This window comes from Larus michahellis, chromosome Z (genome assembly GCF_964199755.1).
Source record: "Larus michahellis chromosome Z, bLarMic1.1, whole genome shotgun sequence".
Classification (NCBI taxonomy): Eukaryota; Metazoa; Chordata; class Aves; order Charadriiformes; family Laridae; genus Larus; species Larus michahellis.
In genome coordinates this window covers 51143069-51169134 of record NC_133930.1, presented here as the reverse complement: position 1 = coordinate 51169134, position 26066 = coordinate 51143069, and the positions used below count along the sequence as shown (strand labels likewise).

General features: G+C 40.7%; 1 protein-coding gene across 2 annotated transcripts in view; it reads right to left on the bottom strand.

Moving 5' to 3' along the window:
• Positions 1–18726, bottom strand: part of SYK (spleen associated tyrosine kinase) — a 59219-nt gene extending 40493 nt beyond the window's left edge. Inside the window, exon 1 of one of the 2 annotated variants that reach the window (XM_074570581.1) lies at positions 18490–18726. The gene's annotated coding sequence lies outside the window, so the exon portion shown is untranslated. The remainder of the gene's footprint in view (positions 1–18489) is intronic. The other variant, XM_074570580.1, reaches the window with a different exon arrangement.
• Between the last annotated feature and the right edge of the window lie 7340 nt (positions 18727–26066).

Below are 26066 nucleotides of genomic sequence, written 5' to 3'. Positions count from 1 at the left end.
GCACCCTCAGCAAGTTCACAGACAATACATAAAGGGAGTAGTGACTGAAACACCATAGGGATGTGATGCCATATCATCATCCCACCTCTGGCAAAGTGTTCGTTGAAGGTAAGCCCCAAGTCTTCAATCTTACTTTCAGGAAGAATAGAAGAAAACATTTTCTGCTAGGTTTCCAGTAAGAGCTTAAATCATGTTACACCACAACTAATAAAAAAGAACAATAGCTATAATTTCTACTCTACATGAATCTTTGTGGTCCTCAACAGCAGAGGGAGCTGGGACACAGAGGGCACAGCTGCCAAATGGTAATCCTAAAACTGCAGGAGGTTTCCATTGGCATATTGGTAGGGAGGTTACCCTGGACACAGACACATTGGATGCATGGATGGTTCAATGATCCACACTGGCTCTTCACCAGCACTGTACAGCTAACTTGGAGAAAAGGCTAAAACAATCTCATACAATTCTTATGTCAAGAATACACTACAGTACTTGTTCAAAACACCTCAGTAATGTTGTAGTGAACAAAATTCAAGTAGAAAAATGACACCACACTCTATCAGTGGGAATTTATTTTTATGGAAGTATTTAATGGAAGTTCTTTTTCTCATAACTTCAGTTTCAGACTTAAGAAAATGTTAGGAACTTCATGTCTAAAAAGAATAAAGAATTTTAGAATGAAATTAAGAGCTAATAAAAGTGGGGTGGGGTGGGAGGGGAAACTCACATTCCCTGGCTACAAAAGATCCTTATGCAATGGCTACCGAAATGAAAATTCACTTTGACTTTGATGTGTTTCAGATCAAGGTACTCCCCAGTCTTAGATGAGTCTCAGTATTAACTATATGCTCTCCAGGACAAGTTGCCCAGACACAAGTTGTCTTTGGTGGTCTGCTTTTTGTGCAATCTGTAATTACAAGTTTTTCCACTGATGACAATTCAGTATGTTTCCAAGTATTAAAATAAATGTTGAAAAAACTCATATATATTCATGAAGAAATCACAACATACACACAAAACAGAAGTGATAGGTATGCACAGCAATTGGACCAACAGCCTCTGAATAAAATCTCACTACTCTTTCCAAAAGATATTCCAAACCACTCTCCAAAGGGGGAGCATATACAGGCATACCAAATTAAATTGGACAACTCAGCTCTTATACAGAAAGCAGAGAAGGTGGTGCATCAGGACATTCACTGGGGTTTAAATGTTGACCTGGAAATCTGACTAAATGCCGAAAAAACTAGACAGTGCTGAGCTTCATGTTGCTGTTCTGGCAGTGCTGTCACCAAACTATTAGATTTGAAAATAGTTCAAGTATAACTGCAAAAGGTGTAGCCACACCGTTGGGGTGGATCGCAGTAAGGTTGAAGCTGGAATCTGCCCAGTCGGAACTGAGATACAGTGTGTTCCCAGAGGGTCCTCACCTGCATGTTCATCATTCAGACTGTGGGACAGGAACTGGTCCTCGTTACTTCTTGCTGGAGCTTGAATTTTAGTGACCTTCATCTGTCTGACCTGCTAACACACCATGGTGTTGGCCTGGACTCTCTTACTATCCACTGGCTGCAGTTCTACACACAGTTCTTCAATTTCCTTTAAAGCCCATTATGATACATTTTACACTGGAAGGAAGTAATCTGTTGTCCTGAACAGTCAGGTTCAACTCTGCAAGTGAAAGAGTACTGGTTTTGACAAATTCAGTCTTTATACATTCCTTTCCAGTAGATGAGTTATGGATGTTATGTCTGGATTGAATAGTTAACTTTGTTAATACAATTAGATTTTTGTGTATTTGAGTCAGAACTCCACTCTTAACTAAAACAAGGCACTCAGAATGCCACCATCATACACAGGTATAGCACTGCTGAAATAAAATACACAAATTTAACTGCTGCTAAAGATCCTTCTTTTAAGGGTTGCTTGCTTCTATTTGAGTGATCTAGGTTAGTTGTGTTTGTTTTTTTCAAGTTGTATTTAAACATGGCAAAGGAACAGAAATAAAATATTTTTTAAAAAGGGTTTAATTAAAATTCCACAAAGATATTGGCTGCTGTAGAAGCCATTGAGATGAATTCTGTAGTTATTTAATGACATAGATTGGGTTCTGTCCTCCACTTCATACTCTTTGGCACAAAACCAAAATCTTTCATCCTGAAAAAGTATCATCCCCGTTGGTAAATGTGCAAAGCAGAGTGAGTGACTCAGCACTATGTCAACATAGGGGTAAAGACATTGGGCAAGTGGTTCAACCATTCATCACTTATCAGTTACACTGATCCATTGGACCTATTTTTTAAAAGCAGACACTGTCTAGAAGCTTGCAAAAAAGCAAAGACTATTTTTCCTTTCGATCCTCTTTTCTTTTTCATCTCTAACTCCTACAAATGAAGACCATGCAAAGCCCTCCTTGAAACAGCAAATTGCTCTGTGAACAAGGCCTAGTTTCCTATGAATTCATACACTGCAGTCTTCAAGTAATAAGCCAGGGTCCTCCTATTAGACTTGCACTTGCTCCATCTTCCAAAATTCTCACGAGCACAAACTCGAGTACCCTCAGCTTCCTTCTCATCCATTAACTACTGGACAGCAGGAAAACACATGGTGCAGCTACTGCTTGCAGGGTTATAAAAACAGGCATATGTTGAGCTTATGCTTTCATGCAATGGAGGTACTGTGTTGGCTTGCTCTCCTCTGGGCACATTTATTTATTTCCATTTATGATTGATCAGACTATCCATGAGACCCTCTCTCCTCAGAGAAATTAGGCCAAAAGTAAAAAGCTATCAGGAAGAGCCTGATGGTGACGGCATGAGCCAGTTTCTTTAGAAAACCGGGAAAAATAGTTGAAATATCATCTAACAGTTCACAGGGAATTCAGAATTCTCTCAAGTACAAGAAATACCACAAAAGCCGAAGTAGACTCTGGCCCCCAGGAGGACAATGGTACAGATGGTCAGATAAAAACATTTTGAAGAAACAGTAGATATGAAGGAGTCTTGAATGGTAAAAAGTAGATGTCTGTGATAGGTCTGTATTTAGGCATCTTGGATTCCTTATTGACGCTATTGCCTCTTTTAGCAGCAGCCATGGGCAATATACTCCACAATCCCCAGTTTGTGAAGAGTCTTCATTCCAGCACAGATAACGACTTGGCTGCAGCAACTTGCATAGTTGCAGGACCAACTTGCCTATGATGTACCAGAATTGCTCAGAACAATTGTTCAAAAAGTCATCATTCTTTGGTTAATTTTAGTCACCACAAAACGTTATAATACATCTCCTCTTTAAGGTGCTGGATGCTCTGAAGTAAGGGCATCATAAAGACTTCTTATAATTCTGAGATGAAGACTGTGGGCAATAATGCACTTCTGGCACCTCTATAAGGAGATTAACATTTTCCTGATAGAAGCCTTGAACAACGCATTTAAAGAAACAGCAGTAAAAACGGCTGTTCCAGGTGCAAGATTAGTTTCTTTGACTTTCCTTACCACACCTACAAAATGACCTCCAAAAAGACCGCAACAAGCAATTATAAGAACAGTCATGCCAGCTCCTAGAAGCCTATCAACATGTTATGTGTGCTTCTCACTTGGGCCAAAATTGAGAGAAAAAGTAACACTTTGTAGGTTTAGTCATGCTGCCTATGCCCTAAATTAGAGTTACTCGTATCTCAACGTCATGAGAACAATGTAAGTGCCACCTCTGGATTCCTCCCCTTCACCTGGCCACTTTAGGCATCTATCTGATGGTACCCAAGAGGACAGAAACTCTCAGGCATGCTCCATTCCTATTCCCAGGTCCTAGAATACAGGCAAATGTTCTATTGTCTTAAAAATAACCAGTAAGAGGCTTTTGGTTTATGATGATCTTGAGACACAGTGTTCATTAAAAAACTGCTCCATTTCACTGGCGTTTGTTGAAGACTTATTTGGAGTTTGAGTTCACACAGATCAGAAAGTCCATGAACACAAGTCAGCTCATATGCAGGAGACTTAATCCTTATACTCCCTACAAAAGTTAAACTAAAAACATACAGCCTTCCAGAGAGCTAATATTTATGTATACAACTAAACAGGCAGCAAATATAGATAAAACTTCAAGTTCTTTCCCAAGTATTACCACTTCTTACAAAAAGGCAAGCGTACAGCCTTTTGACTGTTAATGAAAATATATGTCGTTACATGTCATATATAAAATTACCATATGCTACTCCTGTAAAATATCAATTAAAAGTTTGTGATTACATAATGAAAAACATCAAGGCAATATTTTGGAAGGTATGCTAGAAACTTCCACTGGCAATGCTCAGTATTGGTCTCCTCTAGCTGGGTAAGAACTGTATGGTTTCAGCTGCTGACCATTCTCTGCTACTTCAACTTGAAGTTTTATCTGGAATGGGGCAAATTCAGTAGTCTGAATTTATGAAAATTTTCTTCTATAGAAATCCACATTTCACAGATCAGTCAGAACAACTCTCACATCTGATTTTGTTTTCTCATACTACTATGAGTTTATAGTCAACATCTTGGCTCAAGGCCAAGGAAAAAAAAATATATTTTCTTCACTTTTTTTAAAGGATGTTATGACACTACACCTAATGCCTTCCTCTGACAGATACATTTAAAAATGTTGTTCCTTTTTACAAGTTATAGTTCCTAAAACAGAGGAAAAAAAATCCAGCGGTTGCAATTTAGATGAAATGGCAGTGGCAGTGATGAGGGACTACCTCTTAATTCTTCAGAATGTAAAATGGAGAAGTTCAAAGCTCAAATAAATAAGAAGGCCTGCTCCACCAAGTTTATAAAATATGGAGATTTCTCAATTATCATGGAAAGAAAAACAGCAGGATCCTTATGATCTCTTAGATTGCACAAGCAGTTTATTTATAACTGCTTCAGACAACAAAGGCCTGATTTACTTGTGCAAAACAGGTTAATGTTGATGGATTTCAGGCAAGGTTTCTCCACCATGTCTAATATATGATGAATATTCAGTATGTAGTAACATTAGGAGCTGTTTGGACTGATGGACATGTCCCATGGACATGCAAGCACAAAACATTAGATAATGATTACAAAATTCTTATCTATTTTGGAAGAATTCCTGAGTTTGAGATGGCCATTCTTTTTTGGTTGGACTTTCGAAATCTTGCCTTCCTTTTGGGAGTTTAATACCCTTCTAGGATCAGTAATAGAGTAGAAGAAAATGTATTTGGATTCACACTTTTCTTCTCCTCTATATTCCTCCAGGGACAAATAATGCTGAGCTTGTCAAGTCAGCACAGTCACAAATGTGAGGCTGTAAGATGGAAATTAAGTCCCCAAAGGGCTGAATGTAAGGGTTTACCCTTGAGAGGGCTGAAGGAAGTGCAGCTGGTTACCTGAGAGATTCACTTGAGTGTAACAGTAAAAGAGGGTCTAAAGTGCAACTCTCCCCATAGCCATTAAATTTGACTTTTCAGGAAGCTACAGATGTACGCAAATATCACGGTTATCTTACATGAAATAAAAAAAATATTACGCAAATACATAGGAAAATTAGGTACCCACTTCCCCTCAGGTAGCTTCCTCATCAGTGTTGCAGACAGTGGGTGCCCCAGACATAATGCAAGAATTTAGCATCTCACACATGTCATGCATGTAGGGAAGTGGAACATTCTTACAAAACAGAGGAGTGTAACTCAGGAAAACTCATATGGGATGTGTTAGAAAGAATCTGTGCTGACCTTTCTGCTACCCTTAGCTTGCTTCTCCTTCATCTCTTATATTTAGACAACGATAAAGGTAGAATAATTGTTTTATTGAAAGGTTTGCATAGCAGTAAGCATAGTGTTATGGAGGTACTGATTTCCACTCTAACATAAAAAATTATAAATAAGAGTATGAATCTTTCTACACAGACCAAACAGGAATGTGTAAGGAGACTTCGGGATGGCTGATTGATTAGCTATTTAATGACTATTTAATGACTATTTAATGACTAAAAGGACTGAAGTGTGACAAAAGATTAAAAGCCATATAGTGATGAAACACTGTTCCAAATAAGCTCTTTATTTGAATAGTTAGTTTTTCTCCCTTCCCTTGTTTTTCAAAGTAGCATTCCATGAGGAATGTATGAAAGTAAAGGAGTAAAGTTTAGAGCAAGTGTCTTTTGCTTGCAAAAGACATAAGAAAGGCTCACTAGACAGTGCAGAATGATGAAAATATGCCAACCGTAACAATTTGTTCTACCACAGGGTGATATTTAAGCGCCCAATTTGTAACTTCAACAGTTCTCTGGTCATACACAGAAAAAAAATAATATTAAAACAATGATAATATGCACTTTTTTTCTAAAATTCTTGTTTAAATAAGAGTCTTGAATCAAGATGTGTGTCCCTGTGAACAGCACTACAATTTTTCATTCTAAGACTCTTTTCTACATTTGCACCTTATGTAACACACCTCAGAGCTGAAAGGAATTAAGCACGCATAGAATTAGAAATAAACATTTGGTGGTGACTTCCTGTAGTGTATTAAATATTTTGGTACTTTCAGGGTCTAGTATAATCTTAATGGTATACTCGAAACTCATGTAAATTCTGACCTATTATCATCAAGGTATAAATTCATTATTATTGCCTCACATTTAATCAGATATTTACATTTTTATAGTATTTGAACACATAAAATGAATTTAAACAATTACTGTATTCTCATTTCTTGACCTTTAAAATCACCTTCCAGTCTGTCTTGGCAGCTGAATGGTGGTCTTAATTCAATTCATCAGATTACCTTTAAATGTCTTCTTTAGGTTCCTGCATAAACATGAACATTTTGTTTCTATCCCGAACTTAGGAGAAGAATTTTTATGAGAAAATTACATAGAAACAAAGGAAGAACACAGTAAATGCTTAAAAGTAAGCCATTAGGAAAGGAAACGAGGCAGAATACCACTTTCTCAAGTCAAACTAGAGCTTGATTGGGACACTAGGGCGAACCTTCTGACTGAAGGTTTTTCCTACTGAAAAAAATTTGAAATCTTGTGTAATTCAGATGGTAACATTGAGGATTTTTACAACTTTTATAGAGAGTGACAATGTCACATTCATCATACTGAAAGAGATGTGTGTACTACCGTCTCAAAGGGAAAGGTGACGTACACGGCATCACCAAGATGTCTCTTCCAGCGTGCTGATCTTCCTCAGAGACGGGCCCTGGCTGTGTACTGATGCCAAAGGCAGCATGCTGCCAAAGGCAGCATGTCTCAGCCTCCCCCTACTGCATCTGAACCAGCTTACAGCCTACAGCAACCTTTCCATCACTCATGCTTGGTCCCCCTTCTCCGTGTGTTTTCTCTACCTTCTCCGTGTGTTTTCTCTACCTTTCTCTACCTGCAATCAGTCTCTGATCTCTGCACACTTTTACCGACAATCTAAGCATTACACTGCGCTGTTTTTTTGCCTGCACTTCAGACTCTAAAACACACGTTCTTTCATCTCTAGAGGCTTTCCTGTTGTTCCACACACACCCAGGCAATGCTGATGGATACACAAAGTGTATCTGTCAGTTTTTAGCCAAATTTCACTTTTATTATTTTGTCAACATTGGTCTCTCTCCTTAGCACTTTTATCAGACACACCTGTCTTGGGTGCCAAGTTCCATATTTTACTTTGTAGCAATTCAGCTTCAGAAGCATTTTCTTTCTTTCAGGTATTTCTAAGTTCTCACAATGCTTTTAGGATAAAGTGTTCCTGCTAGGATTTTTGAACACTGAGACGTATTCTTTAAGAGAACTGTCACTTAATTAAAGTCTGCCTGGGAACAAATAGGGGATGTGGTAGCTTTGGGCCCAGAAGACTTTTCTCCTGGCAAGTTCACAGCCTGGATAAATAACACCATCAGTGACCTGTGGGGCAAGTTTTGTGTATTCTTATGATTCTGAAAGTTAGTGGCCTTGCTAGCACCTTTCTCAGTTTAAGAGAGCAATATTTCATAGAATCATAGAATCTTCATGGTTGGAAAGGGCCTTTGAGATCATCGAGTCCATCCATACACACATAAAAACAAACAAACAAAAAAACCAAACCAAAACAAAAAAACCCTACAATCTCTGTCACTAGAGCATGCCCAGAAGTGCCAAATCTAGATGTTTCTTAAATACCTCTAGGGATGGTGACTCAACCACCTCCCTGGGCAGGCTGTTCCAGTGCCTGACCACTCTTTCAGTAGAGTAATTCTTCCTAATATCTCATCTAAACCTCCCCTGCCCCAACTTCAGACCATTTCCTCTGGTCCTGTCATTATTCACCTGGGAGAAGAGGCCAACACCCCCCTCTCTACAACCTCCTTTCAGGTAGTTGTAGAGGGCCATGAGGTCTCCCCTCAGCCTCCTCTTGTGCAAGCTAAACATGCCCAGCTGACTTGGTCTCCAGACCCCTCACCAGCCTGGTAGCTCTCCTCTGGACACGCTCCAGCACTTCAATGTCCCTCTTGTACAGAGGGGCCCAGAACTGAACACAGCACTCGAGGTGAGGTCTCACCAGTGCCGAGTACAGAGGCACGATCACTTCCCTACTCCTCTTGGCCACGCTATTCCTGATACAAGCCAGAATGCTATTGGCCTTCTTGGCCACCTGGGGACACTGCTGGCTCATGTTAAGCTGGCCATCCACCAGCACCCCCAGGTCCTTTTCTGCCGGGCAGCTTTCCAGCCACTCTTCCCCAAGCCTGTAGCGTTGCTTGGGGTTGTTGTGACCAAAATGCAGGACCCGGCACTTGGCCTTATTAAACATCATACAGTTGGCCTTGGCCCGTCAATCCAGCCTGTCCAGGTCCCTCTGTAGAGCCTTCCTACCCTCAAGCAGATCAACACTCCCACCTAGTTTGGTGTCATCTGCAAACTTACTGAGGGTGCACTCAATCCCCTTATCCAGATCATTGATAAAGATATTAAACAAAACTGGCTCCAAAACTGAGCCCTGAGGGACACCACTGGTGACCGGCTGCCAAGAGGATTTCACCCCATTAATCACAACTCTCTGGGCACGGCCATCCAGCCAGTTTTTAACCCAGTGAAGAGTACACTTGTCTATGCCATGATTCGCCAGCTTGTCCAGGAGAATGCTGTGGGAGACGGTGTCAAAGGCCTTACCAAAGTCCAGACAGACAATGTCCACAGCGTTCCCCACGTCCAGAAGGCGGGTCACATGGTCACAGAAAGAGATCAGGTTGATTAAGCAGGACCTCCCTTTCCTAAACCCATGCTGGCTGGCCCTGATCCCTTGGCTGCCCTGCACTTGCTGTGAGAGCTCACTCAAGATGATCCTCTCCATGATCTTTCCTGGTATCGAGGTCAGGCTGACGGGCCTGTAGTTCCCCAGATCCTCCCTCTGACCCTTCTTGTAGATGGGCGTCACATTAGCCATCCTCCAGTCATCTGGTACCTCCCCTGTTGACCAAGACCATTGATAAATGATGGAGAGCGGCTTGGTGAGCTCTCCCGCCAGCTCCCTGAGTACTCTTGGGTGAATCCCATCCAGCCCCATAGACTTATGTGCATCTAGGTGCAGAAGCAGATCATTGACTACTTCCTCCTGGATTATGGGTGGGTTGTTCTGCTCTCCATCCTTATCTTCCAGCTCAGGAGGCTGAACACCCTGGGGATAGCTGGTGTGACTATTGAAGATGGAGGCAAAGAAGGCATTAAATATCTCAGCCTTCTCCTCGTCCTTGGTTGCAACTTTCCCCCCCACATCCAGTAAGGGATGGAGATTCTCCCTGGCTCTCTTTTTGTTGATGTATTTTTAAAAGCTTTTTTTGTTGTCCTTAATGTTGGTGGCCAAATTGAGCTCCAGCTGGGCTTTTGCCTTCCTAATTTTCTCTCTGTATAACCTAACGAGATCTCTGGACTCCTCCTGAGTTGCCTGTCCCTTCTTCCAAAGGTGGTAAACCCTCCTTTTATTCCTAAGTCCCATCAGAAGTTCCTTATTTATCCAGACTGGCCATTTTCCCCGCCCTTCAGACTTGCGACACTTGGGGACAACCTACTCCTGGGCCTTTAAGATTTCCTTCTTGAAGAGTGTCCAGCCTTCCTGGACCCCTTTGCCCTTCAGGACTATCTTCCAAGGGACTCTCTCAACCAGTGTTCTGAACAAGCCAAAGTCCGCCCTCCGGAAGTCCAAGGTGGAGGTTTTGCTAACCCCCCTCCTTACATCACTACGAATTGAAAATGTGACCATTTCATGATCACTAAACCCAAGACGACCTTTGACCACCACATCTCCCACTAGTCCTTCACCGTTTGTGAACAGTAGGTCTAGCAAGGCACTTCCCCTGGTAGGCTCACCTACCAGTTGTGTCAGGAAGTTATCTTCCATGCACTCGAGGAACCTCCTAGCCTGCCTGCTCTCTGCTGTGCTATATTTCCAGCAGATACCCAGTAGGTTGAAGTCCTCAACCAGAACAAGCGCTGGCGATTGCAAGACTTCAGCCAGCCGCTTATAGAATACTTCATCTGTCTCCTTATCCTGGTTGGGTGGTCTATAGCACACTCCCAGCACAAGATCTCCCTTATCTGCCTTCCCCTTTCATCCTCACCCATAAGCACTCGACTTTATCATCACTGGAATCTAGCTCTATACAATCAAAACATCCCCTAATGTACAGAGCGACACCCCTGCCTCTCCTTCCTTGCCTATCCCTTCTGAAGAGCTTATAGCCATTCATTGCAGCATTCCAGTCATGACAGTCATCCCACCACGTTTCCGTGATGGTGACTACATCATAGTTGTTCTGATGCATTTGCCCTTGTTCATGTAAATTTTCAGCATTTTGGCCACATTAGAAGAAAAATCTGCCTGCTGAACAGGTGGTATTGATGCTTCATCTACTAGGTTTAGGGAAAACACCATTTATCTCCCCTCTTGCATCAGAGTTATTCATCCAGTGAACTGAAAAAAAATCACAAGCACACCTAAAATTATTATTAGCTTCAAAAAATTGTGATTTTATAAATATTTTTCTTTGGATTTGCTTTCCGGAGTCATTTTTATCTATACTGAAGACAGTTAGATAGATGTTTTTATCTCCACTGAAACATGCCAGAAATGCCCTCATTTATTCTAAATTGCATCTGACATTCTGATATCATCAGGCTACTCTAGGCACTCTAGCTATTGAAATATTTCCTGAGGAAATACTACTTGACTTGGCAACACTATTACTGACCTATTATAAGGCAAACAGATGCTTAGAAAAAGCAGCACAGTGTTCACATGTTATTCAGGAGTTTCCTATATAAGCTTCCATACTAAGGTCATGGAGGGGTATCGATCACTAAAAAACCATTCTTCACTGATGCTAGGAATCTATTGTCTATCTTCCACAACACCTTCCTTTTGGGACTCTTCTGTCTTTGGTAACCTTTCCACATGTCATAGTTTTCCTCTAAAAAGGTTTTTCTGCTCTGATCTTTTAAAAAGCTCAGAATGCTACTGAAAAAAAAAAAAAAAAAAAAAGGTCAAGCATCTATGGATTAGAATTATTCCTTCCCTGGCAGTAGAAACCCTATGATTTTCACATATGTTTAAGAAAAACAAGAAAAAAATTGTTTCTTCTTTTCCCTTTAGAAAAAGAAATAAAAGCCCCATCAACACAAAAATATCAACACTTCCTTACACACCCTCACAATGCTCTGCTAGTAATTCCTGTGCCTCCTTTTCCAGGGAACTCTTACACTGTCAAAAATGCAACCATTGCCTCTGGCTAAAGATGCCTCTTGTCAAAGCAAGCATTTCTGCCTTAAAACAGATGGTACCATTTGTATGGAAGCCTGCTCCCTTTTGGGCAAAGTACTTTACTGTGATTGGTACCTATTAAACCACGATACAAAAAGTGGAACCACTGGGGATGCGCTAACATCCGAAGGAAAGCATTCAAGATACTACTGGCAGACTCTTCTCTAATCTCCCATTTTCCCTGCTGTGACAAGGTGTTGACAAGGTTGCTGAATGGATGACTCAATGGACCGGCCTCATTGTGACTTGGAGTGGCAAAATTAGGCAGGTTCCTCTTTCAGACCAAGGTTATCTGACATCTGAAATAGCCTGCGGTATCCTGCTTTATATAAAGTAATTATTGCAGGAACAAAAATAACTCGCTTTTCATACTCCTAGAATAGGCAAGTTTCTACAAAACTTATCAAGACTTCTCAGGGCCACTTTTAGTGTCTATAAAAACTGTGCCACATTATTCTTTAAAAAGCTTCTGGTAGGAGGATATAGCAAGGTTAATGTTCTGTTATAGAGGCACTATAACTGACAATGGCTCATCTCTTGCTGGCAATTACACTCAAAAAGAGTTCACAGCCATAGAGGTATGAAAGAAAGGACAAGCATTTTTATTTTACTTTTTGAAAGCAAGATGTGATACTAGCTCACACAGCCAGACTCCCAACATTAAGGATCATTTTCTTAAAATCTATGCAATAGTTTTCTAATTAGAAGCCAAATCAAAGGAAGGCATCTCTCCAAAAATAGTATCCTCCAGCAATGGAGCCAGCTCTTCCTGCCTAGCTTTTGTGAGAACATGTACATCAGAAAGGTGGACTGCATGGCAAAAAAGCTCCTAATACCAATTAGTGCATCAGTGAATCCATAGTCCAGAAAAGACTAAGTCAGTGGCCTCTCCCCATACCACCCTGCATCCTCAGAACAAGCAGCACAGCTAAAACTTACTTCTCATTGCTGTAAAGAGAGGATCAAATAGTCTCTCACTGGGCAGGAATCCCTTTTAGCCAGCAAACGACCATTTGGATTAACTGTAACCTCACCTCTCATGTAAAACATGAGAATGTTCCAGAAATGCTACGCAAAGAGAGGTATGAGCCTTCTCCACTCCCACGGAGGAAGCCTATTTGCTGCACCTGGACCAGTGAAATACTCTTGACAAGACCCGTTTATCACTCTGGGCGCAGAGAGGATGCACCTGGCCTCAGCGCGTTCTGGGCCAACAGGCAGTATTTCCCTAGCTCTTGCATGACAAACTGCCAGCTGAAAAAAAATAGCTCGTAGTCAGGCTTCTTTTCTCATGTTGTGTCGCTCTCTGCATGGCATCAAGGGTTACATTGCTAAATGGTCCAGTGGGAGTTGTCACTACAGATAGTTGCTATACCAGGATACCAAAAAGCTGCCTCCATTTGATGAAACTTCTCCCCGGGAGTCAGCTGCAACTGGATTTCACACTAGCAACATCACTCCCTCAACACACCACTGCTTCCAAGTGAACACTGTTCTGCATCCTTTGTAGAAAGCAGGCTCCAGTGTGTTTGAATTCACTCTTCCCTTACTGGATTTTTTCCTGCACTTTTGTGCATAGCAGTACCTGTGGACCAGATCTTTGTTACATCCACTGGATGAAGACTGTCACAGAGTTGTTCAGCTCACCAGAGGCAGCATGAGATTTCATACTAACTGCACGTGACAACTGAGGACAGAATAGTCACTCAAAGCCTCCCTGGATCCCCGCTTCAATCCTGGGATGTCCTGCTGTGTGCATTACCAGAACTGTTCAGAGAAGCACTCTTCCTCTTGACACTTGTTTTAAATACGTCATCATTCTCAGAAACTTGCAAGATGGTCCACTGATTCAAAAGATATCTAATCCCATTATCTGTTTTACAAAAATAATCCTTACTTAAGCACCCTGCTTGCTTTACTAACTTTTGAGCACAATACTGTGCAAAGATGTGTCAAAGATGACAAAAGTACTGTGCTTCCCTTACTTACATTTCCTATATTTTAGATATTGAATATTTTCACCTTGCCAAAATCTTAGTTTGGGGTGGGTTTTTTTGTTGTGGGTTTTTCTTTTTCCTTTTTTTTTTTTTTTTTTTTTTTTTTGTGCAGAGTGAACTTCTTTTCTTTATTCAAGTTATCAAATTTGGTCTGACTTTCCCAGAGTAGGAACTTCTCTATAAACAAGTGCTTTGTACACTTACTAGCTTCATTTTCTGTGTTCTCTCCAAAACAAAATGACAAAAAGGATTTTTTTGGTTAAAGTTTTCTGGAAACATATTTTTAAATTGTTTGTGGGGGAAGGGATTGTCTTTGTAACAGGTTTCTAATCTCAGTTTTCCAATCTAGACTAAGAAATGAATTTTTCAGGCAACGCCACAAAAATTCAAGAAAAGTAGTTTCTAAACAACATTAAGACATTCTTTTAAACTGAGTGAAATTCCTCTGAAATTTGTAGACCCAATTTTGAAATGAGCACTAGAATTTTTAAAAGCGGACCTACCCACTCCATGTGTAGCAGCAACACATATTTTAACATTTTAGCTCTAGCATCCCACATATGCTCTCAGTCACACTGGCTTTAGCTAAGAAAGAAACAGCACACTGGCTTCTGCGTGTCATAGAGGCTGTGGTCTCAAAAGTTTTGTGGTTCTTTCCTTTTCTTTTCTCACTTACTTCATTATTTTATCCAAATAGGGGAGAAAAATAAGCAAAAGACTATCCAAGAGAGTAGGGGCAGGCTGCGGCTCTGGTGTATTTAATGATGACCCCTGGTCCTTTTACTCATTTTACTGAATCTGTTGCACAAGATAGGGATTTTTAAGCCTCTAAAAAAAAAAAAAAAAAGAGTCTCTATTTTGTTTTACTTTATGATGTTAAAATATTCAGGCAATTGTATGCCCATTTCCTTGGTACATATTCTACTCTAACACTTCCTGCCTGTGTTTTCTCTAGCTAACTCCAACCACACTTGTGATTTTATCCCCAGCCTAGGAGTTGCCTCATGGATTTACATGTCTGGATTTACATACTCCAGTGCCAGCAGCCCTACTTCTTTACAAAAGCTTTTAGCATCTCACATCTTACCTCTACTGAGGGCCAGTGATAAACGACTGGAGTTGTCTCCTTGCATTTTGAAAGGAAGATAAGTTGTCGGACATATTGCCGGACATATTGTCCATTCAGGACAGCTGTTCCAAAGCAAATTAGGACAAAGCTGGAGAAATGACAGGGTAGTCGTAGGTGGTCAAATCGATACATTCCAACATCAACTAATTACAAACCCAGTGACAGTGAAACTGCACAAACTATCTGTATCATACTTCTGTACAATGGTTATTTAGGTTCTAATACTTGTTAATTTATTATTATTTGCTCTGCTACCTGTTACAAAGGGAAGGCTTGCGGTATTTTGCATATACTGGAGTCTCCTTAGAACATTAGGATCCCTGCAAGTCTCAAAAATATTTTTTGCCTTTCTTTCCTTTTTACAACAACCACATTTGAAGAAGTGGTCATTTAGTCATTTTATGTACAGGGACAGGAAGTTATGACCTAATTTAACTTTGGAATGTAAAGACAAACTACAACATTTTGCTCTATTTCTTTGAGGCAGGTGATATTTTGTGTCAAACATTTGAATATTTATCAATTATCCTTTCCTACAGCAAATCCTGGAATCATTTCTTTTGATGCAGAAGCATACAGGCTTCTTCACACTGCTTGCACTTGCAATGCTGATGTTTCCCCATCACCCTGACAAGCAATGCAGAAGTCAGCAGCAAAAGGTTTTCTTCTGCCTAATTGTAAGCCTCCACATTACCCTGTGTCATGAAATTAAAAGCTGGACAACATCAACAATGTAGCATTGCTGCTGGAACCTTAAAGAAAAGGAGGACAATGCAAATACTAAGAACTTTGTGATCAAATTATTTTTACCATGCCCCAAATAAATATTAATAATTGTCTACTGTATTATTCTCTACTGCATATAAGAACAAGGGAATGATCCTGCAAAGCCCAGGGCTTCTTTTTGTCACAGGAGTGATCAATGGGCATAAATTAGACTGCAGGAATAAATAACATTTTTCTGTGAAAGTGGAGCAAATATTAGTAATGTTTCTCTATAAATGTGTTTCTAGAAATTCCAGCTGAGACACAAAGTGAGCTATCATCACCTCCTCCCCCAAGATTTTCTTCTTTTGTCAAATGCAAGCAAAATTACTGATAAATTGGATTACAAAACTGTTTCCCTGTAATAAAATGCTATTTTTTTCCTAAATTAGAAATTAAGAAGCTGATCCTGCAAATCCTTGCAAGGTGATAAGTTTTCATTCTTATGACTGTAGATTACTACTCCCGCTCACAAACTCCTGCGAAACCATCTTCAGCTTTTAAATAGGCACCTTGAATGGTCCAAGTACTCAAGCCCCAGTGGAGTAACTCATTTAAGCACATGTTTACCTTTAACTAAAAAAGAAGTAATTTTAAACAGCTCTTAGAACAATCTTTTTGTAACTATGACTCACATTTGAATATAAGTGTTGTATTGTAATTCTGACATAAAAAGAGACAAGTTCCCCTTTTCAGCTGTGTTATTATGGAACTAAATACATGCAATTGAAAGATGATTCTGGCACAGCCTGTGTAATATGCACACAACACATCTTGAGGTACTCATCCAAAAAAGCTGGAAAAAGGGTGACACTGCCTAGTTTCTTCGGTGGATGCTGATGCAAATACAATTTCTTACAGTCATGACATTCAAACCAGCAATGACGACTGACTCATTGCTTTCTGATAAATACTGTGTGTTGGAAAAGCATTAGGAAGGAAAAAAGAAGTGTAGTTTGCAACAAATAATTATGATTCTCATGACCATGACCTCTGAACACAACACACATTTTGGAAGTGACTTCTACTTCCAAAGCCTCTGGTATAACAACCAAAAGGAAGGATGGCAGACTAAGGAAATGCCCCTTCATAGTTACTTTTTTTGATCATCAGTATCTTCAAAAGTGCTTAAGTCCAGCTTATAATTTTACCATCAATCTTCTAAACTGTTATTTTGTGCTCCACTTTACCCACTAGCCGCTTCTAAAAATAAATTTCACTGTTTGTCTTCCTGCGACTTCAGATCAAATTCTGCTCTTACCAGAATCACACCACCATGCAAATGGAGAGCTACACCTTTGCTTTGACAGACTTAATATTTTTAAGAGAAGTAAAACAAGAACACTCCAATCATAGTTTTGCAATTTTTGCAGTCATTTCAAGTGAATGTGAAAACTGAAGCAATTATTTACATTAATCTTTATCTATTATCAAAAATAGCCATTTTTGAGCACCCTAACTGATTCCAAGCCCTTTAGTTCAAATTATTTTGTCTTCATCAGACTATAATCTTTCTCCCCCATGGGATAACTGTCAGAATATAAAGAACATTCAAACTTCCTTATTTGTCTGTTTATCACTCAATGCTCAACAGCGGGTTGAAAAAAAAAAGAAGTCACAGTTCCTCTTAGTGGACGGCCTGAATGTACGCTACGCTGCTACAGTTTATGGCGTCCATGCCTGTAAAAATGCACAGCTTTGCATGCTGATACTAGCTCTACCGGATGGCTGTGCCCATGGATTAAGCTGCAGATTCAACCCAAGGACTCAGGAGACCTAAGCTTCTGTAGACAAAAAGCGCATTAAGGAAGCCTAACAGAAGAGAACATTAAAACAAAATTATGAACAGTTAATTCCTTTAAAAGGAATAATTTTGTTTTAAAATGGAAGTACTTTACAATACATGATGTAATTTGGCCAGTCTGGGATACCACTTGCCACTCTTCTACTCCAGCCTGTGTCACCTAACAAAAGTATTGCTTTTGTTTGTCCAAAGTAACACCATTTCAAACTAATCCAGCCAACTACAACACAAAGTTTATGCAGTACAGTGCTAAAGAAGAAAACAGAATAATTCTGGCAGAACACATGAAATTAAGAGAAATGACTCTGGCATGAGCCTCGTAGTATTAAACTACTTTCAGCACCTCTAGTAATTCACTACCGTTGATTTATCAGAATCAAAATAGGCAAGTTTGATACGAAAGAAGCACATTTTTAAAGACATTTTGTCAGGCATCAAATCTTTGACATATTATGCACCATTCAGACAAAAGCCTTACTTGCGTGTACACTTTGCTTTTTTTAAAACCTATTACCACAATAACGTACCAAGATATAATAAAATATCATCTTTCTTTTTTTATTTTTTATTTAAGTTCTATATTTAAGTTCCTCAAACGCTGGCCTAGTGGTATTTACTTTCAGAAACACTGTAATACAGGGAGGTTTCACACTTGCTTTTCAAGCTGCTGCGTTTTTAACTGGCCGCTCCGGACCCTCCCCGACCGCTGCCCCTTTCCCGCGGCCGCCGCCCGCGCCCCCTCCAGGCCCTTCCCTCCCTCCGGATCCTCCGCTGCTGCGCGCCGTGCACTGCCAGGCACCCACCGCGGCCGCCCACCTCTTCTTTCCGCCGGTCCCTCCGCGCTCCCCGGCAGCCGCGGACCCCGCGGGAGCCAGCAGCAGGGTCCCCCCCTCCACCCAGCTCCGGCCGCGGCCCCGCCGCCGCCCGGCGCAGCGCTGGCGGGGAAGGGGCGACGGCGTGGGGCCAGCCGCCGGCGGGGCCCCGATGCGGGCGGACCCGCGCCGCTACTCACCGGTCCCCGCGGGTCGCTTGTCACCCACGCCGCCGCCTCCTCCCGCTGACCGACGACTCCTGCCGCTGCCGCCGGGAGAGAGCCGGCGGGGAGGCAGCCCTCGGGCGGGCGGCTCCGCCGAGCCGGGCCGGGCCGGGCCGCGTCGAGGTACGGCCGGGAGCGGGACCGCTTAGATCCGCGCTTAGAGCCGCCGGTGCTGCCGCTTCCTCGTATTCTCTCGCAGCCGCGGCTACTTCCTCATCGGGGTGTCGGTGCGCACTCCCTCCTCCTCGGCGGGCGCAGCCGCCGAACCCCCGGCCCCTCTTTGGGGCGGCAGCCGCGGCGGGAGGGCGGCGGGCCCCGGCGGCGCGGCACGGAGCGCTCCTGCGGGGAAGCGTCCGACTCCAACGCACCCGGCGGCGTGGGGCTGCTCGGGACCCTGCGGGTGGGTCCCCTTGGTGCCGCCTGATGTGGCCGTCGGTGGGACCCCCCATGGTGTGGGTCTCCTTGGTGCCCTGCGTTTTGGGTCCCTATGGTGGCCGTGTTGCCTTGCAAGGCAGCTGGCTTTATACGATGGACATGCCGCTTGCTCAGCGCCACTCTCGTGATGGAGGATCAAAGTGTATCGAATATGGGCTTCTCTTAAGGAGAAATGGAGTATGCACCCTTTGGTGAATGTTGAAGTTGTGTGTCTTTTGGTACATCTAGGTACTTTGGTGAGAAAATGACTCTTGGAGGGTTTCATTTTGAAGCAACACAAGGGCCTACCATAGTTCAGTATCTTCCCTTCCTGTTATATATCACACCAAACCCCTCCATATTTCAATCAAAAATAGTGGAGGAGACTCCAGTGTGCCTACGTGTTGAGCTGAAGAATCATCCCTCTTCAAGGTCTCCTCAGCACCCTGTGTGACAAGGAATTACTTCCTGCTGCAGATGCCCCCACACAGCCAAAAGGTGGCAACTATCCTTTTCCAGGGACTGCCCAAGAACAAAGTGCTCCTGCTGTGATCATACAGGGCTGATGAGTGGCACGAGGGGCCTCAGCTGGGGCCTGAGTGGGCAGGTCTCCTTCAGCTGTGACTGTGCTGCATGACACACCATCATATCCCGTGATGGGCAGTGCGAGTGGGAGGGAAAGTCCACTTCCTTCTTCCCTATAATAAACCAGCGCTAGCACTAGTGTGGGACACAAGATTTATTTTCAGTGGCGAAAATAAAGCCTGTGTTTCCTCATTGCAAAACGGACCATACACCCTTTGCAGTTAATAGAGCTGCCAAAGTACAAAACTGTCATGTTTCATACCAGTTAAAAGGGTCTCTAGTTTTGGTCCGTTTCAGTGAGACTTTTGGTAATTGCAGTATGGCAATGCCTTATTGGCACTGCCTACATGTTAGAGAAAAGAGAAGAACTTAGAAAACCTAATTCTTGGATGTATTTTGATGGCACAGTTCTCTTCCTGTCAACATCCAAGTGTGAACAGAGCATAATCCGCAGGAAATAGCTTTTCGAAAATCAGTACTGACTAGGAACTGGTTTTTAAGGAGAAGTCTCATCTTAAATCAGTGAAAAAATCATCAGTACTGCCTGGCTTCAAATCATACATGAGCAGTTGTACTGGACCTGGCTGGGATGGAATTAACTTTCTTCGTAGGAGCCGATATGGTCCTGTGTCTTGGATTTTGGTTAGAACAATATTGATAACGCACTAATAATTTGTCTATTTCTGGACACTGCTTGCACAACATTGAGGCTTTATCCATTTCCCACTCTGCCTCTGTTCCCAGCATGTAAGCTAGAGGTGGACAAGAGGTTGGGAAGGCACAAGGCTAGAACAGCTGTCCCCATCTGACCAAAGGGATATTCCATACCATACTCGGCAATCAAAACTGGGGGTAGATGAAGAAGGGTGGAGGGGTGGGCCACCACTCAGGCACTTGCTGGGCATCACTGTGCTTGTGGGAGGTGGTGAGTGACCACCTGTGCATCACTTGGTTTTTAGGGTTTTTTTCCTTTCCTTCACCTATTGAAGACACCTATGTGTTTTTTTCTTGACACATGACTTTTCTTGCTTTTGATCTTCTTATTCTGTCCTCAGTCCTGCTGGGCAGGGGGAATTGAGCAATTGGTTGCGTGAGTGCTTGGCTGCTGGCCTGGATCAGCCCATAATAGCAGCAAAGGGTAAATCTAGTAAGGGAAGTAAATGTTTTTTGATGCCATCCATGCTTTCCTTTTTATTTCATTTCATCTGAGATTTAATACAAATAATTGTGTTATGGGGTTCTGCTATAGTGATTTTCGGTAAGGGACTCACAACAGTGGCATGTACTATTTAAAGTGTTACATGAAATATTACGTGTTATCATAACATACATGTTAGCATTCTGAAGCTTTTCTGTGACAAGTGGCTGACAAGTAGTGGGTAAAGTGAAATAATTCCTCATTTTCTCTGGCAAAATTTGATCAGAGTATATTTGGGGTTTCTGGAAAGATTCAGTGTATTTGTGGAATCTCCTGCTCAATATGAATGCATTCAGTAGAAACCAATAGTTTGTACATAGCCTCCCACTAGTTGTGCTGTATAGTAACTACAATAATTAACTTTTTAATCCTCCCTACTTCTGTGGAGTATCTGAGGGAATTTCAATGCTTTCATTATTGCAATATGATTTGAAAGACCTCTGCTTTAAGGAGCATGACAGTTTGCTTAAGGCCAGGGTACATCTATTGTGGTGGGAGGCTTTACAACCACATGACTACCTGCCACCCCAATCAATGCTAGTAGAAGAGGAGAGAGATGGAGCCTGGGTGAAATGCTGTGTCTCTTCTGATAAAACTTCAGCCCTGAAGTTGACTTAAATTTTACTGTAGACCAAGTCCAGGTTTCTCCCAATATCAAAAAACTGAATAATTTCTTACATACCATGACACTAATACAATCATCAACTGCTCCGGTGGTTCCACATGTGATCTGCTAGTTTTTTCTGCATAGTGAAAGCAATTTGGACGACCCCTTGAACTCACAGGACCTAACACATAGAAACAGAGGGGTATTGTTGTTGGTAATGATGAAATTTAAACCACTGGTTTATTTCAAATCTATTTTTTATCCTATTGATGTACTTTAATGTACATTGTGACAACATTATCATGAAACACGATAGAGTTGATTAAATGATATATAAGAATATTCCCAAATTGAATTTCTTTACTATACTGACTCTAGGACCGATATAATTTCTAAAAAATAATTATGTAACTAAGCCTCTTCAAAATTCAGAAATTTGGAGTTATGAAGAGTCTATTCTGTTGCCTTCCCACTATCTGTCTTCATTGTTACAGGGAATAGATGGTTAACAGAAAGTAGAAGTATGTATGTTGAAATAGACCTTTTTTCAGCTAAGCTACCATACTGAAGCATTATTATTTTTTTCATTCTTCAGAGGGAATTTTTAGGTTCGTTTGTGGTTTACAGGTGTAGTGGAATTTACAGAAGTGTTTTTGCAGACGTAGTTTGCCCTGCGCAAAGGGTACTACTGCGGTTTACTCTCAAAGTAATTACAGGCTGAAACTGAGCATTTTATAAAATCCTGTCTCTCTTTCTGTAGTAGGGAATGCTGTAAGCTAAGCTGATGCTTTGTTGTCTGATTGAATGTTAAATTCTTTAAAATACATAGCAACAAAATATACAACCCCACAGACAGATAATCTCATTTGAGGTTCAAATTCTTGACACTTGACCACACCTATGCTAAAAGTCCAGGGTCTCTGTGATAGAACCAATTGTGTCAGTAAGATGGGACTCTACATCTATGCAAAGGGAAGAATACAGAAGTGACTCATTCTGCCTAAGGACTATAAAATTTGTTCACAGATCATTGAATTCGGTCGTGATTTGAACAAAAATACATGCTATTTGAGAGTTATTTATTATCTACTTCATTTTAATTTGTCAGTGATTCAGTGTTAGCACAATAGTCGTAAACAGCATTTAGAGAAAATCAAAAGCCAATAGCCTGAAAGCAGTGTTGTGACACAAAAGCAAACGTCCTGTATTACAGTTGGGAAAAATGGAGCTGGATCAGAAGCTTCAAAAAGTAAGGACCATAATCTCATATCCTTCGGCCTCTTTCTGTTATCCAAGGAGTAGCAAATACTCCTATTTTACATAAGAACCAGGCCTGAAGATGTTTCATACATTGTAAATACCAGCTATTTTTGTTTCTGTAAGTATTTCACTTATAACTGAATTTAAGTGGAAAACAGTAGTGGTGATCTCTAGGGAAAACTGAGTACAATTACACAGAAATAAACTGGGGGACATGTGCAGCAAATTAATTGATCTGCTTGTTCTTTGTGAGAATCTACAAATTATGACTATTTTGGTTATATACTGATTTACTGCTTTGTCTAGAAATGTCAGTAGGAATATTCTTTGCTTTATGAAGTTAAGAGTAATAATTAGAAAATTCAGAGTCATCAAGGTATTTTCTTTATCAATGTAGGCTAAATGTAATATCTGCATTATTTTTTGTATATATAACAATTTAAATACCATAATTTTGCATGCAATAGCCACATTTCTCACTTTCCCCCTATATTTTTACCTTAAAACAAAAAATGGATCACACTCATTATATATGTCTGTTACAAAACTGTTGATCTGCTCACTAGTGATTAAGAGTAGTCTCAGGATGTGTTCATTACATGTGAAAGATCATGATCTGAGGAGGTATGATATCTATGTTTTTAAATTTATGTGGGACAATGCAGACTAAGATTGTAGATTAGTTTAGAAAAGACATTTTCTGAATTTATATCACTTTAAAAAATACATTAAAGTGAAGATGTAGGCTTAGGCCAGTCCAGTCTTTATGACTTCATATACCACACACCCAAGGCTAATTATCAGTTCTAGCTTTTGTTTTTATAGCAACTATATGTCTGTTTAAACCAGTATTAAAGAATGGCACATTATTTGAGAGCAATGGCTGAAAAAAGCAAAAGCATATACAATAGCAAGTCATGACAGGATAAAAAGCAGGGCTTCTTAAAAATTGTTTTTAAAAATAATTGCCTAATCGTAGCACAGAAAATACACAAGGAAGTGGGTAACAAGGAAATGATAATCAGATTTAAGAAGTGTTGGGCAAAACTCTTAAGAATTTAGGAAGAATTTGTTAGCAAAAGAATGGGTAAGCTCTGCTTTGGATGAGAACTAGCATAAAGCTAAAAAAAAATAAAATAAATCAATTGATCACGTAATCACATAATCAGTTTTAGCTGTCAGAAGATTGAGCAACTATGAGGGAACATTCTGTTTCAGCACCATTTCCAGAAGCATTTCAATCAGTAAAATGCTGGATCTGTAGTTTTCTGAGAGCCGTCTTGGACTGTCTCAGCAAACAAGAACAGTGTTGGAAGCCAGTATGTCAGAGATAGGGGTTGCATTGACATTAAGTCATACCACCTATGGAAGACTTTTTTTCATCATTGGTTGTGTACTGGCATGCTAGAGAATGCAGAGCACAGTTTCTTGGTCCTGTTCCATTTGGGATTCCCCCTGGTTGGGGGATCAGTTAATGGATAGGGTAATCCACCTTTCCACCTCTCGTATACTGTAATGATTAGTGCCTTGATAGGCATTCCTGTGTGGTCATCCTAGGAATATAAGAGCAGAGAGCACTACTGGATGGCTACATACTGTTAAGAGGGACTCCATTGGGTGAGACATTGGGTATTATTAGCTTCCGTGCCTCCTGATCATATGCATTGGTATTTAAGCATCTAAAATTTCTTTCTAAGACTGTTACATATTCATGTGGATAATGAAAGCAGTCACACTTGTACTTAATCTAGGGCATCAGTGAATAGAGACAAATTGACAAAAACTACAGATCCTTAAAAGTATGTAGAAATGGAAATAGAATAAAATGTTCCAAGTGTAAGCCTACCAGTGGCATACAAAACTCCTATTTTTTTATTTTCAACTGAAACATCTTTGTACTTAATATAATCTATAAAAAGTACAAAGTATTTAAATAGTTATGTATTTATATACATACTTACAAATAGTATGAAGCTAATTCAGTATAAACCAAGCTTATAGGACATTTCTGCAGTATTTCTCCCAAATTCCATGCTGCAGAGAGACTTTTATTAGTTGGGTGTCTTATGTCATGTCTTTGTTAATGAGGCCTTCTCTAATCTCAAGGACTGGGGAGCAGACATGAGAGAGGGAGAGAGAGCATGAGCAAGAGTCAGCTTGAATCCAGCTGTAGTTTTATTCTGTCTGTAACATTTGTCAGCTCTTCCCTATCGAGCCAGTCACTATCTTTGCACTGTGGTCTAGGACCTTGTATTTGCTTAGATGCAGTGCTGGCACAGTCTGCATCTATGCATTTATGCTTAATCAATTAAACACTTCTAGAAGCTGAATTAGCTGTCATCCATGGTGCTCAGAGCTGGACCCACAGTGCTTTCTGAGAAAGCAGAAAGAGTGTTCTCAATAGCGACAAGTACTCCTTTTAGTGAGAACAGGTTGTGGAGTCACGCAGTCTGTCTCTTCATGTTTATAAATGTCACAGACTCTGATCAATGCACAAAAACCAGATGTACTGGTTCTGGATTAGTGTGAGCCCTGGAAGAGGTGTGATGCATTCACACATCACTGCACCTGAATTAATGTGTCCTGTCAAATCTCAGCCTACCTTGCATCCCAATCATAGATATTCTTCCAACCATAGGCACCTCTAAGTCAGGATTCACTGTAAACGAATCAGGCTATAAAATATTATAAAATACTTTTTATAATGCAAAATGTTAACTATCTGTTCTCATAACCTACTTTCCTGCATTACTGTCAGAGTAAACACTTCCTTAGCATCAGGGTCCTCATGCGTAATTTAGTTTTAGTTTGTTTGCAGCTGCAAGGTAGCTGGGGCATTCATGCTGAAGTGGTATACCTGACATGTTGTAATCCAAGGAATATCTTAAAGCTGCACAAGTAGCACTTTTCATTTTTCCATCATATTTTGTTTTCTAAGACTTGATTTATCACTGATGTAACTTTTCCACAGCCTGTCTCTGAATAAAAAAACCTAAAGTTAAAAAATAAATATCTGAATTGTCCCGAATGATTTGAACACCACTGTCTCTTCCGTGGTAGAACTGATTTGGGAATCCCTTCCTCACTGGATTGCAAGAATGTTAACGTGCCTTCTAGTTTATAGAGAGAACAGAAGTATGGCTCTTCAAATGAGTATGCCATTTATACTGGTACTCATTTCCTACTTTTGGACATACAGTAAGATTTTACCAGAAAGAAACTGTCCTTCTAACAGCTACAATAATGCATGTCATCAAGAAGACAAATTTGTGCCAAAAAGCAGAAGGATTTCACAATCAGAGGTTACTAACCCTGAAATTTTAAGCTGATTTTCTTCTTTTTCGTTTAATCCATACCGTAAGAAAAATATAAAACATATGCAAAATTTGGTAGAGTCTAATAACATTTTTTTCTCTGTACGTGTATATATTTACACACACGTACATGTTTTAAATATCTTTACAACAGTCTTTAATGGTATATCATGAA